Below are 11,869 nucleotides of genomic sequence, written 5' to 3' on the forward strand. Positions count from 1 at the left end.
AGGCTGTCTACAGATTTATAAAGATAGTTGGTCATCCGTATTATTCAGTTTCTACTTTTGATGCTTCTGTTAAGTTTGTTGTTTCAAAATATTTCCTAAATTTAGAGAAACACATTATTTCCAATGTCAAGTTTGTTTGCACCTTATCCAGAGAATGATGATTGGAAAGAAACTCACGCTACTCTCATCAGTCAGGAAAAATTAAGACCAAACACAACACAGACATCACACAAAAAGGCACTTTCAAGCCAGTCTCTTCTCTCTGTAGAGGTCGCCATCTGAGACCAAGACTGTAAGAACAGTCTGAACCCAGATATCTTTTTCTCACATTGGAAGAAACTGGGATTTCAGGGTGGGGTGGATAAACACATGAACCCTGCTGTTTGGGAGTTACAGGGAAACGGGGAGGAGGGACAGCGCCGTTGGTCAGTGGGGCAGACATCTGAAGACAGAGAGAAAGGGCCTGCATGATGGTCCTCAGGCAGAATCATGGGTTGGAAGGGGCAAGCCTGGTGATGGATGAACCTCACCAATGGGAGAGGGAACTGTGTATGCTGTCCCTGCAGGGTCTAGAGAGAGGTGAAGAGTTCCTAGGGACTGGGTTTTGGTGAGAAAGGTCATGGGCATGAAGGTGCAAACGCAGAGTTGGTACAGACATTGCCTTTTTCAGACAGGGATTTGAGACTACTCAGCCACTTTCTCTGAAGGACAGATATTAAGTTTTCTGTGGCATTAAAATTTCATCTTAGAGTGGGTAAATTACAAAGAAAGAAGACCCCCAAGCTCAGGATTCTCAAGTCTGGGAGTCAAAGATCAGGTGCCCATATCAAGGGTCCCATGTTGTGTCCCATCATCGTGGAAAAGTAGAAGAGCAAGCAGAGTGACAGAAGAGAGACAGGGAGAGGGGTTGGGCTTGTGTTCTAATGACTCTCCCCCGTATTAACCAATTCAGTACTGAGAACCACACGAACTCCTTTCAACAACCTGATCCACTATTGAATGGGAAAACTGGGAGTAAAGTGAGGAACTGTAATGATCATACACTTCCCTGTGGTCTCCTGTCAGTGGGATGTCAACAGCTGTCTGTATTGTCATACTGTTCCAGGATCATGTCTAAAGAGTTTTAGACAAAAAGGAAGTCGGAGGTCAAGAACATCGACTGTCCATTCCACACAGAAGGTCAGAAAAATCCGTGTCTTGCCAAAGAACAGGATGCCCCCAACAAAGGAATCAGTTGAAGGTACTGTGCAAATTCAATCATGAAGCTCGTTCAACAATCAGGATTCTGCTTTATTCAGGGCCTCATAGTTAAGACAAAACTCTTAAAAAGCTATGCTATCTGTGTCTTTCATTCCATGACTGCAAAATTAGAATTGGTCAACTCAATCAGCAGGGTGACCACTACACAGGGAAGACATGTTAACAACTTAAACTTGGGGTCACTGTTAGTAGTAACATTTCAAGGTACTGTTCAGACATTTGCCCGATTGTGCAACATGGGCTGAAATGGACATCTTACTGAGAGAGTGCCACCAGATTTCATGCTAATATTAACAATTGGAGATAAAATAGGAAAACTGAACAGATAGCTCCTAAAGTTCTCATACTGGACTCCCACTTCCCTTTTTCTGATGACACTTCCATTAGTAGGGTACATTTGTTATGGAGACTGAACCAATAAAGAAATGTTATCATTGACTCAACTCCCAAGTCTGCACTAAGGTTGGTTCTGGTGGTACAGTCCTGGGAGTTATTCATCTTTACCCATGTTTCTAGAACCCTTGAATGACCCCAGAACATGACCCTAGAACTGGCCATTTTAAATATCTTTTTAGTCATTCTTTTTCAGTTTCCTAGAGTTGGAATTAGATTTGGTAACATACATAAGAACTCTTCTGCTCCTTTTTGTGGCTTGATTGCTCAATGATTTTCATCACTGAGTTATACCCCCTTGGATAGATGGGCCAATGTTCTTGGTCCTGGTTTCCAATTTAAGCAATCAGGAAGAAAGCCACCAGAAACAGTCATGTGGCAGGGTTCTGTGGGGACAAAGTTTTTTAAATTAATTGGGTAAACACCTAGGACTATGGCCCCTTGCTTGGATGGGGATGACATTTTTCTTGGTAAAACTGACTGGAGTTCACCAATGAATCCACATGGCCCTGACACCTTCTTTCGCCTTTTGTAGCTGTAAAGTTCTCTTCAAAGGCTCGGGCCCATGGGTTAGTTTGGGTAGTTCCTGACTCTGAAGGAATTTCAGGCTTCGTTGAACCTACTTGTGGGCATACAGTATGTAAAGTACTTTTTTCTTTTCCTTTTCCTGTCCATGCCATGAAAGGTGAGGATTCCCTTCTCATTTACAGTAGCAGACATTGTTTCTTCTCCTTTTTGCCTTGTGCTTAGACAGGCAGAGGTTTTATAATCTTATGGATTTTTTTCAAAAAAAATATTTTTTGACTTTTTGTTTTATTCTGCCCATTTCCTATTACATCCATTTCTGAGAAAATTGCTATTTTTTCATTTTTTATCTAATTTACATGAGATTGCTTTTGGTCATCTACTTTTCTAGGTTGCAAGAATCCCTTATTGATTTTAGATCATCATTGTTTTCTAAAGTATTTCACTCAAGGGCTCCATTTTCCTTCTGAGCACTGCTTCATTGCAACCCAAAGTTGCAAAAGGGGTTTTTATTTGCTTGGTTCAAAATAGTTTAAAATGTCTATACCGTCTTCTTTGACCCATTTGTTTTGGAGAGTATGTTATTTAGCTTCCATAGTTCTTGCAAAATTTACCAAGTAATCTTCATTGCATTGATTGAACTCTATTGTATTACCATAGTTGCCCAGTGGCACAAGCTGTGTGACATACATTTCTTTAAGTGAGTGGTTGTGCGACAGAGCTCATACTTTGATCTGCCTTGGAGATTTCTTCATATGAACCTGAGAAGAATGTGTTTCCCTCATGGCTGAAATGTCTCTACATGCCAATCAAAATAGTTAGTTGAGGGATAATAATTTTCTCAGGCTGCCATAATCAAGTGCCTGGTTGGTTGGTCAGTTTGAAGTACATGATATTTTATTTTCCCACAGGTCTGGAGATTGGGTGTCAGAAATCTAGGTTTATGCATAGTCACCCTCCCACAGAAACCCATCAGGACTAATCTTTCCTGTCCCTTCCTGGCTTCTGCTGGTTTCCTGGAAATCCTGGGCCTCCTGTGTGCCTACCAAAGCACCTGAATTTCTGCCCCCATCATTTCATGGCATCCTTCCATCTTGGACCTGTTTCCTCATCTTGTAAAAATGCCAGTCATATGGGAACAAGTCCTTGCTACTCCAATATGAATTCATATTAACTGGTTAATCCTCCAGTGACTCCATGCCCAAATAAGCTCACCTTCACAGGTCCTTCAAGTGAAAGGGGAGGGAACATGCTGAAGCCCTCATACTGCTGTTCATTTCAACTCCACCTGGCTTGTTTCATTCCTGCTCAATCTGTCAATTTTCAATGATAGTAGTGAATTTGTAGGCCAGCAGCGCAACTTAGTTGGCTAATCCTCTGCCTGGGGCACCATTACCCTGGGTTCTACTCCCAGCTGGGGCTCTGGATTGTGTCCCGGTTGCTCCTCTTCCAGGCCAGCTCTCTGCTGTGGCCTGGGAGGACAGTGGAGGATGGCCCAAGTGCATGGGCCCTGCACCTGCATGGGAGACCAGGAGGAGACACCTGGCTCCTGGCTTCGGATTGGCGCGCCGGCTATAGCAGCCATTCTGGGGAGTGAACCAACGGAAGGAAGACCTTTCTCTCTGTCTCTAACTCTGCCTGTCAAAAAAAAAAAAAAAAAAACAACAGTGAATTTGTGCCCCTCCATGCCACATGGCTGAAGGTCTCTGACTTTAATAAACCTTTATTATTTTAAGATTTATTTATCTATTTGAAAGTCAGAGTTGCACAGAGACAGAAGGAGAGGCAGAGCGAGAGAGAGGTCTTCCATCTGCAATTGGCTGCAATGGCTGGAGCTGGTCTGATCTGAAGCCAGGAGCCAGGAGCTTTCCCTAGCCTCCTATTCTCCCTATTTATTTTACTAAAACTAGTGGGGACTAGAGTTGTCTGGATGCCCCCTATCCAGTCACATAAGGTTCTGGTGGTTTCCTTGGAGGATGTGACTTTGTTATGAAGAACACCTGGGAATACTTCACAGTGCTCACTTTCCCCTGAGTATTTCCAAATGGGTATTTCCCCCTCTCCTGGGCCCACAGGGGTTCTCCTCTGACCTTCACCATAAGAATCTGGTGGACCTGTGGAGCACAAACATATGGAAGTGGGGTGACCTGGAGACTGGACCCCACTGGGTTTGTTCTCCAGTAGGTGCACACTCAGCCTCTGAGCCCATCCACACTCCCATGCATATGCGCTGTGAGCCACAGGCTCCAGGACCCCTGTTTCAGCTACGCTGACTGCAGCTGTGCTCTCTGCACCTATCAGCTGCAGGCAGGAATTTCAGGGCGGCAGCTTGCCCACTTGCTTCACTTTTTTGATAGATCTAAGTTGGCCTTTTTTTAAAAAAAAGATTTTTTTTGAGAGAGAGTTACAGAGAATAAGAGGGAGAGACAGAGAGAGAGATCTTCCTTCTGTTAGTTCACCCCCCAAATGGCTGCAAGGGCTGGAGCTGCGCTGATCCGAAGCCAGGAGCCAGGTGTCTCCTCCTGGTCTCCCACGTGGTGCAGGGGCCCAAGCACTTGGCCCATTCTCCACTGCCTTCCTGGGCCACAGCAGAGAGCTGGACTGGAAGAGGGGCAGTTGGGACTAGAACCGGTGCCCATATGGGATGCCGGCCCAGCAGGCAGAGGATTAACCTACTGTGCCATGGTGCCAGCCCCTATTTTGGCTTTTTTGAGGTAGTCTCTCCCTTTCTGTCACACTCTGTGTATCACCAAATAGTGGACAGCAGATGATGAAGCAGGTATCTCTCTGTACCTAAGTGTTCACAGCAAGCAGAAAACAGAAACAACAGAATCTGGATTATTTCCCAGTATCCAACAACAAACAGATGAGTAATGACAATGTGGTATATGAACACAATGGAAGAGTTTTAATATGTAAAAGTGAATTTACGTTTTATACCAGACGAGGGATGGACATGGTAACACCTGACACTGTATTAAGGTGGACACAGAAAGACAAACACTGTATGTTTCTAATACAATGGCATGTCTACAACAGGCAAATTCAAAGGGACTGGAAGTACAGATTAGTTGGGGATGGAAGGAGGAGAAGGTAAAGTTCTTCCGTTATAGATGCAGAGTTTAGATTGGGTATGATGACAATAGTTGGGGCACACAGGGGTGGTGCTTACACAGCACTGCCAAGTAATTCATGCCACTGAAATTTTCACTTACAAGTGATTCAGATAATAAATGTCTACTTGCCCACAGCAATTTAAAAATACCTGAAAGGAAAGATGGCAAATGTAATAGCTGCTTATGTAGATTCATGGAGGTAAATGATCTTGGGACACAACAAGAAAAATGGGGGGATTTCCATGGTCTACAATTTGGGCATTTCCACGCCCATTTTGCACAGGAGCAAAGATGAGGCATCATCAAGGAATCAGTGCACTATAGCAGTCGCCTATTTCTAAATTGACTGTTTCATTTCTAAATTGACTGTTTCATTTGGTTGCTGGCAGTAAGAAAGCCAAAACTCCCCTTCTCATTTCTTTTCTGCTCCTCTTCTTGGGCTTTGTCATCCACCAGGGAGGATGGCCCAGCAGTGGCACGTGTGCAGTTCCAAGCCCACATCAGGTGGCCTTCCTGCTACTTGTGGGTGCAGGGCTGGCTTGTCTTTTTCTTGCTCTGTTACTGAGTGCAGCACAGAACTCTTGACATTGTTCACTGCTCAGCAACCCCCCCACCTAGCCTAGGCCCATGTCCACAGCAAGCAAGTCTCCCTGCCGAACTCATCCACAACACCTGACAGTTACCCCTGGTTCACCTAGCTGCTCCTGAGGACCTGGTGGAAGCGATTCCGAGAGGCAGAGCAGAGGAAGAGGTCACATCTCTTGGCAAGGTGTGACTGGGGTTTTTGGTCACAGAAACAAATGTTCCTGGTATACAATCACTAGTCTTATTTATTTATTTGTTTGAAAGGAAGAGTTACAGAGATAGGGGAACAAGGCAAAAGATCTTCCATCTAGTAGTTTACTCCCCAGATGCCTTCAAAGGCCAGAGTTGGTCCAGGCCAAAGCCAGGAGTCCAGTGCGCTATCCAGATCTCCCACATGAGTGATAGGGGACATTCTCCATGCCTCCCCAGGCACAACAGCATGGCATTGTATTGGAAGCTGAGCAACCAGGATGCAAACTGGCACTGCAGGATGGACTGCTGGCACTGCAGGTAGCAGTTCCATTCACTGTGTCACAACATCAGGCCCAGGCAACGTTTTTCTCAGATATGAAAATCTGAACGCCTATACTGCAGATGACTTCCACAATTTATTTGGTGGGGAAAGCCCAGGGCATGTCTGTTATGAAGTGAGACATGACTCAAGAGGGTCTCCTGTAATCACAGCATCAATTACAAGTGATGTGGTGCTGGGCGTTTTCCACAGGAGCAGTTCTGCATAGTTTAAATATTTTATAATTTAAAAGATTTATTCTTTATTTGAAAGGCAGAATAACAGAGAGACAGAAAAAGATCTTAAATCCTCTGGTTACCTTCCCAAATGGCTATAATGGCTGGGGCTGGGCCATGTGGAAGCCAGGAGCTAGGAACTCCATCTGGGGGGGGGGTCTCTCACTGGTTGGAAGGGACTCAAATACTTGGGACATCCTCCACTGCCTTCCCAGGTACATGAGCAGGGAAAGGCAGCAGCAGGGCAGCCTGGACTTGATTTGGTGCTCTGATATGGGATGCTTGCCTCACAGGGGGCAGCCTAACCCAGTGTGCCACAAGGCCAACCCCCAGGTTTTCATTTTCACAAATGAATGTTGCATTTGCCAACCAAAATGAACACGTAAAATAGGCTGTGAAAAGCTCACGTATTTCACACAAGTATCCTCTGTGCTTTAATTGGGGCATTTGCCTCATGCACTGTATCCCATCAAGTTTCCCAAGGTCAGCACCAGGAGAAGAGACCTGTACAAACAGTATCTGATCTCACAGTGACTTCCTTTCTCTGACTGCAGGTGGACTCAGGATCCAGTGGATACTGTACGTATTCTAGAATGCCTCAAGTGCTGAGGAACAACTGAAGGGAGGAGACACTGGGACCTTCCTGCCGGTTCTCTTCTGGAGAGCCAACCTGATTCCAGCTTCCTGGTGGATTAAAAAGATTGAGGGTGTGGTAAAACAAAAACCAGAAAGACTAGCACATAGCTACAGGCATCTAAGGCAGGCTCTGGAAATAGCTATGTCATTTAGATGGTGGGGGTTTCTGTGCCCCAGTATGGTGAGTTTTTATGAGTGAGCGTGTATGTCTTTGAAAGTGCTTGGATGTGTATATGTGTACATATTTCCCACAGAAAATGTGTTCCCAAATGCACAGCTCAAGGTTCAATTCTCAAAAAACAAAAACAAAAAAGAGCCTGATCACCCTCTGAACATTATGTAAGTGAGCTCATTCAACCCTCACCCCACATGTGTCTGATGGTTAGGTCACAATTCCATGGCTTAGCTGGATATGAAATATACTCCCAACATATGTGAAAAGTATTTAATACTAATGAAAACAGTTTAAAATATATTTAGGGAGCTGGAAAGGTCAACATGATTTGATCATCACACACTGTCTGCATACAATGAATTCTTATGCTATAATCCATAAAGATACCATTTCTAATGGTAATAAAAACAATAAGATCAGGAGAAAAGTTTTACCATAATGCCTGGTGCTCATTTTTAAATGGTGGAATTTCAACATTTTTACATTTTCTTTATTTACTTGTGTGGTACCTAGGGATTGGCAATAAATGAACATGTTGCATTGTCTACAACTGAGTCCTTCTCCCACTAACGGTTGCTTTTAATTAAGTTCAGAAGCTCATAGGAGAGATGACATATTCAAATACAATAAACAGATATTGACCCCTGAGTAGTAGTGACCTTGGGAAACATCAAGACGACAGTAGCCGTTTATTTGGCTTCTAAACATGCAGGAGTCGTCCCAGGACTCTTACGGAAATACAGCAACCGTGGTGGTATTGACCCTAAATAGTTCCCATGAATGAAGCTGCCTTGAGCTAGAAAGCTTAAGGCTCTGCTTCTCAGGTCTTTCACGTTCTTTTCCTTGGCCTTAACCCTCACCCCATGCCCATGTCCACCAATGCTCCCTGATGCACCAGTGTACTGACAGTCACCATATGTCCTTTTAGTGCCCCTGGAGGATGCATGGGAGGAGCTTCCTGGTGACACGGAGGATAAAGAAACTCCAGAGTACACTGAGGTAAGGGCCCCCACCTTCCTCTAAAACAGAAATGTTCCTTCCTTGGCTTCTTCCTTTCTCAACCAGATGAAGAGAAGAAAAATCTGAACATGGATAGGGTCCATGATACACCCTGTGTACAGTGAGTGCCACTGAGAGGGAGAGTTTACAACAACAGAGAGCTGAAACAGGACACAGGGACAAAATGAGTGTCAGGACTGGACCATAGCAAGCTTTTCTCTGCAGCACTTCTCCTCTTTTGAAAGGAATTTTGTGACTTCCAACCACAGTGGACTGGAGAGACACGTCCCCCATGAAGAGCTCGTGCCTGCTGGCCTGAGTGTGATCGCTCTGCTCACGTCTTTGGGTTCCCTCCATAGGACCACTCTTTCACATGGGGTTTCCCAGTGTCACCAAGGGCATTAAAGACAGGTGCAAAGGGACACAGAGTGTTCAGACCCTCATGGTGCCATTTTCTAATTACAGGTGATTTCAATACGAACAGCAAGTGGTATGTATTCGGGAATCACTTACTCCCTGTAGTATGAATAGTCCAGATGACAGCACAGATGGGACTATCTTGGGGGCTTTAGTGTGGAAGGCCACCTGACGCCCAATTCCTGCTATGACAGAGGACTAGGAGTGTGGTGGTGGGGAATTAACTTCCTCATACAGGGTAATGATCATTTTCTGGGGTCCCTGGAAGATACTGGCTTGTGCATGGGCGTGGGCTTTATCTATGTGGGTTTCCATGTATTACAGTTCTGAGTCTACAAGTTTGGCAGTTTGTGTGTATTACCCTAGTTATGTTCCTCTGAAGCCACTATCAGTTCTCTATAAAAAAACAATCACAGAGGTATTGCTGCATGGTTACAGGAATATGTATATAAAAAAGTGGGGGGTTTCAGATGCAGGCTGGAGGCACTAGGGAAAGTGAGACGTTGAGAGGTGGTGCCGTCAGCTCCTCTCCCTCCCTGGAAGGCTTGAAGCTGTGGTCAATGTCTGCCTGAAGGTCAGGTCCACAGAGCCCAGGAAGGGGCTGAGAGCACAGAGAAGGGGCAGGGTCATGCTGAGCAATCCAGGGGAGGAACGGGTGAGACTCTCTGTGAACACTTACTGTCTGTGTTTGTGTCTCTCAAGATTGGGTCTTACAGAGCGTTTCTGACTATAACAGTGATGATGAAGCCTATTCAGGTAGGAGCAACACCCACAAAGATCAGAGGGTCAAATTAGGGCAATTCTTGGGTTATCCGCTACTTTGGACCCTGAGAGGACATATGAACTCAGGAGGAAAAAAGACATTGCATGTAGACGTCTGATTTGTTCTTTTTTATATTAATTATAGAGTAGGAAGAGGTTTTATACCCATGGGATTGGAGCAATAGAAATTGTTAACTATCATTTCTTGCTTTACTATTTAAAGCTTTACATATTCTTTAATACTGACCACCCCCGGCTTGCCATTGCAAAGATCAAATCCACTGCATTGTGACAGGACAGCATTGCCTTCCAACTGAACACAAGAGATGTCTGGGTTTTGCACTGACCATTGTCTTTGTCCATTTATGGCCACAATGTAATACCTGAGACTCTGTAACTAATCAGGAACAGAAATTTCTTTCTTACAAGGTTGAAGGTCAAAGAGCAAGGTGCTGCCATTGTGTCTCAGTAAGGGCTCCTTGCTTCATCCTCAGCTCAGGGCAGAAGGAAGAGGAGCACCCCCCTCCCCGACACACCACCAGGGTCAGTTGAGTTAAAGAATACTTGCTCTGGGCTGACTGGGAGGCCCCAGCATCTTAGAGTTGTGAGGGCCAAGCATTACTCTGGGTTCATCTTGGCTTCCACATCTCATCCAAGTCTAGTGTTTGGAGTAGACTGTGTGACAGGCCATTATCCAGATCCTACTGGAGACGCTGCATAGCTGTACAGGCTGCCCAGAGGATGTGTGTTAAGGGATCCTGGACTGTACACACACGCGGTGTGCTGACCTCATCTCCTGGAATGCACTGGGCTCAGTGGAGGGCCTCTGGGCAGCAGGACTGGGCATCACTGTTCCCCTCAGATGCACTGCTTCAAACACAGCCTGTTCCCCCTCCAGTCATGCCTAGCACGTTCCCTGTCCTCAGGCCTGCCAATGTCCTACTTCCCAGTCCTCCCACTGCTCAGTGAAAACCCTAGCAAGTCCCATTTATTGATATGGCCAAGAATACACCTGCTGTGGACCCCCTGTTGCCTCCTTGGCCGACTACCAGAATTTGAACAAATTAAATTTCTTCTCCTCTTTGGGTCATCTTTTCAAGTGGATCAGGAAACATGGGATTCTTGTGATGATTCAATATTTCCAAACTCCATGAGGTTACCCCAGACATGTGGGGTTGGTCCTCATTACCTTCCCAAGGCCCAACAAGTGTCCATGACACTTGTTCCCCATGTAAGTGATCTATAGATGTATTGCTGTGCATGGCAATATGTTTTTTAAAGATTTATTTACTTACTTGAAAGGCAGAATTATAGACAGAGAGGGAAAAACAGTGAAATCTTCCACCCTCTGGCTCAGTCCCCATAGAGCCTCAATTAGCAGGTTGGGCCAGGCCAAATCAGGAGTCCAAAACTCCATCAGAGTCTCCCAAATAGCTGGCAGGACCCAAGCACGAGCCATCTTACACTGCTTTCTGAGGCACATTAGCAGGGAGCTGGATCAGAAGTGGAGGAGCAGGGACACCAACCAGGGATCCCATGGAGGGGTCCCCACAGGTGGCGCTTGAACCTGCTGCACCACAATGCCAGCCACAGGTGGCAGTATATCTTTATCTTGGCCTCCAGAGCTCCCATATCAGACAATAATATGATTGGTAGATGACAAGGACAAAGGAAATGGACAAGAGTTATGAGACAAAATAGAGGAAGGGAAACACGAGGGATGGAAAACAATGAGTTGCACACATCAACCCAGTGGCTACCTATGGAGGAACAAGGTGATACTTCTTAGGCACAGTGATGGGAATCTGAGGCAGGAAGAAGAAGGCAAAGTTCAGAGATCCTCTCACTTATTACAGAGGTGAAGCCATCTAGGCCCTGGGATAGGGATATAGACATGGAGTCCAAGGTTGACCCACATCATCTAACCAGCAGCAGGGATCTGAGTCCTCACCTCAAGTCTAACTCTCCCCTTTCCTTCTCTCTGCTCTGGTGCACACGGAAGGCAACTTGGCAGAATCTGAATGTTATCTTGGCAGCGGCGATCTAGGGGTGAGTGATTCCTTTCATTTTTTTCTGATTCTCTTGCTTTCTTGCTCACAAGCCCCTGGTAATGCTTCTCCCACATTCCCACCTCACCACAGTGGATGATTCGCATCCTGAAGGACCTGGTGGCATCCAGGTAGTGGATGTCCTTGCACTGTGGATGCTGATCCAGTCTCTCTGCAGCCCTCCCCTCTCCCTTCATCAGCCCTGC

This window comes from Oryctolagus cuniculus, chromosome 17, assembly GCF_051225735.1.
Source record: "Oryctolagus cuniculus isolate XC-2025 breed Fujian yellow rabbit chromosome 17, ASM5122573v1, whole genome shotgun sequence".
Taxonomy (NCBI): Eukaryota; Metazoa; Chordata; class Mammalia; order Lagomorpha; family Leporidae; genus Oryctolagus; species Oryctolagus cuniculus.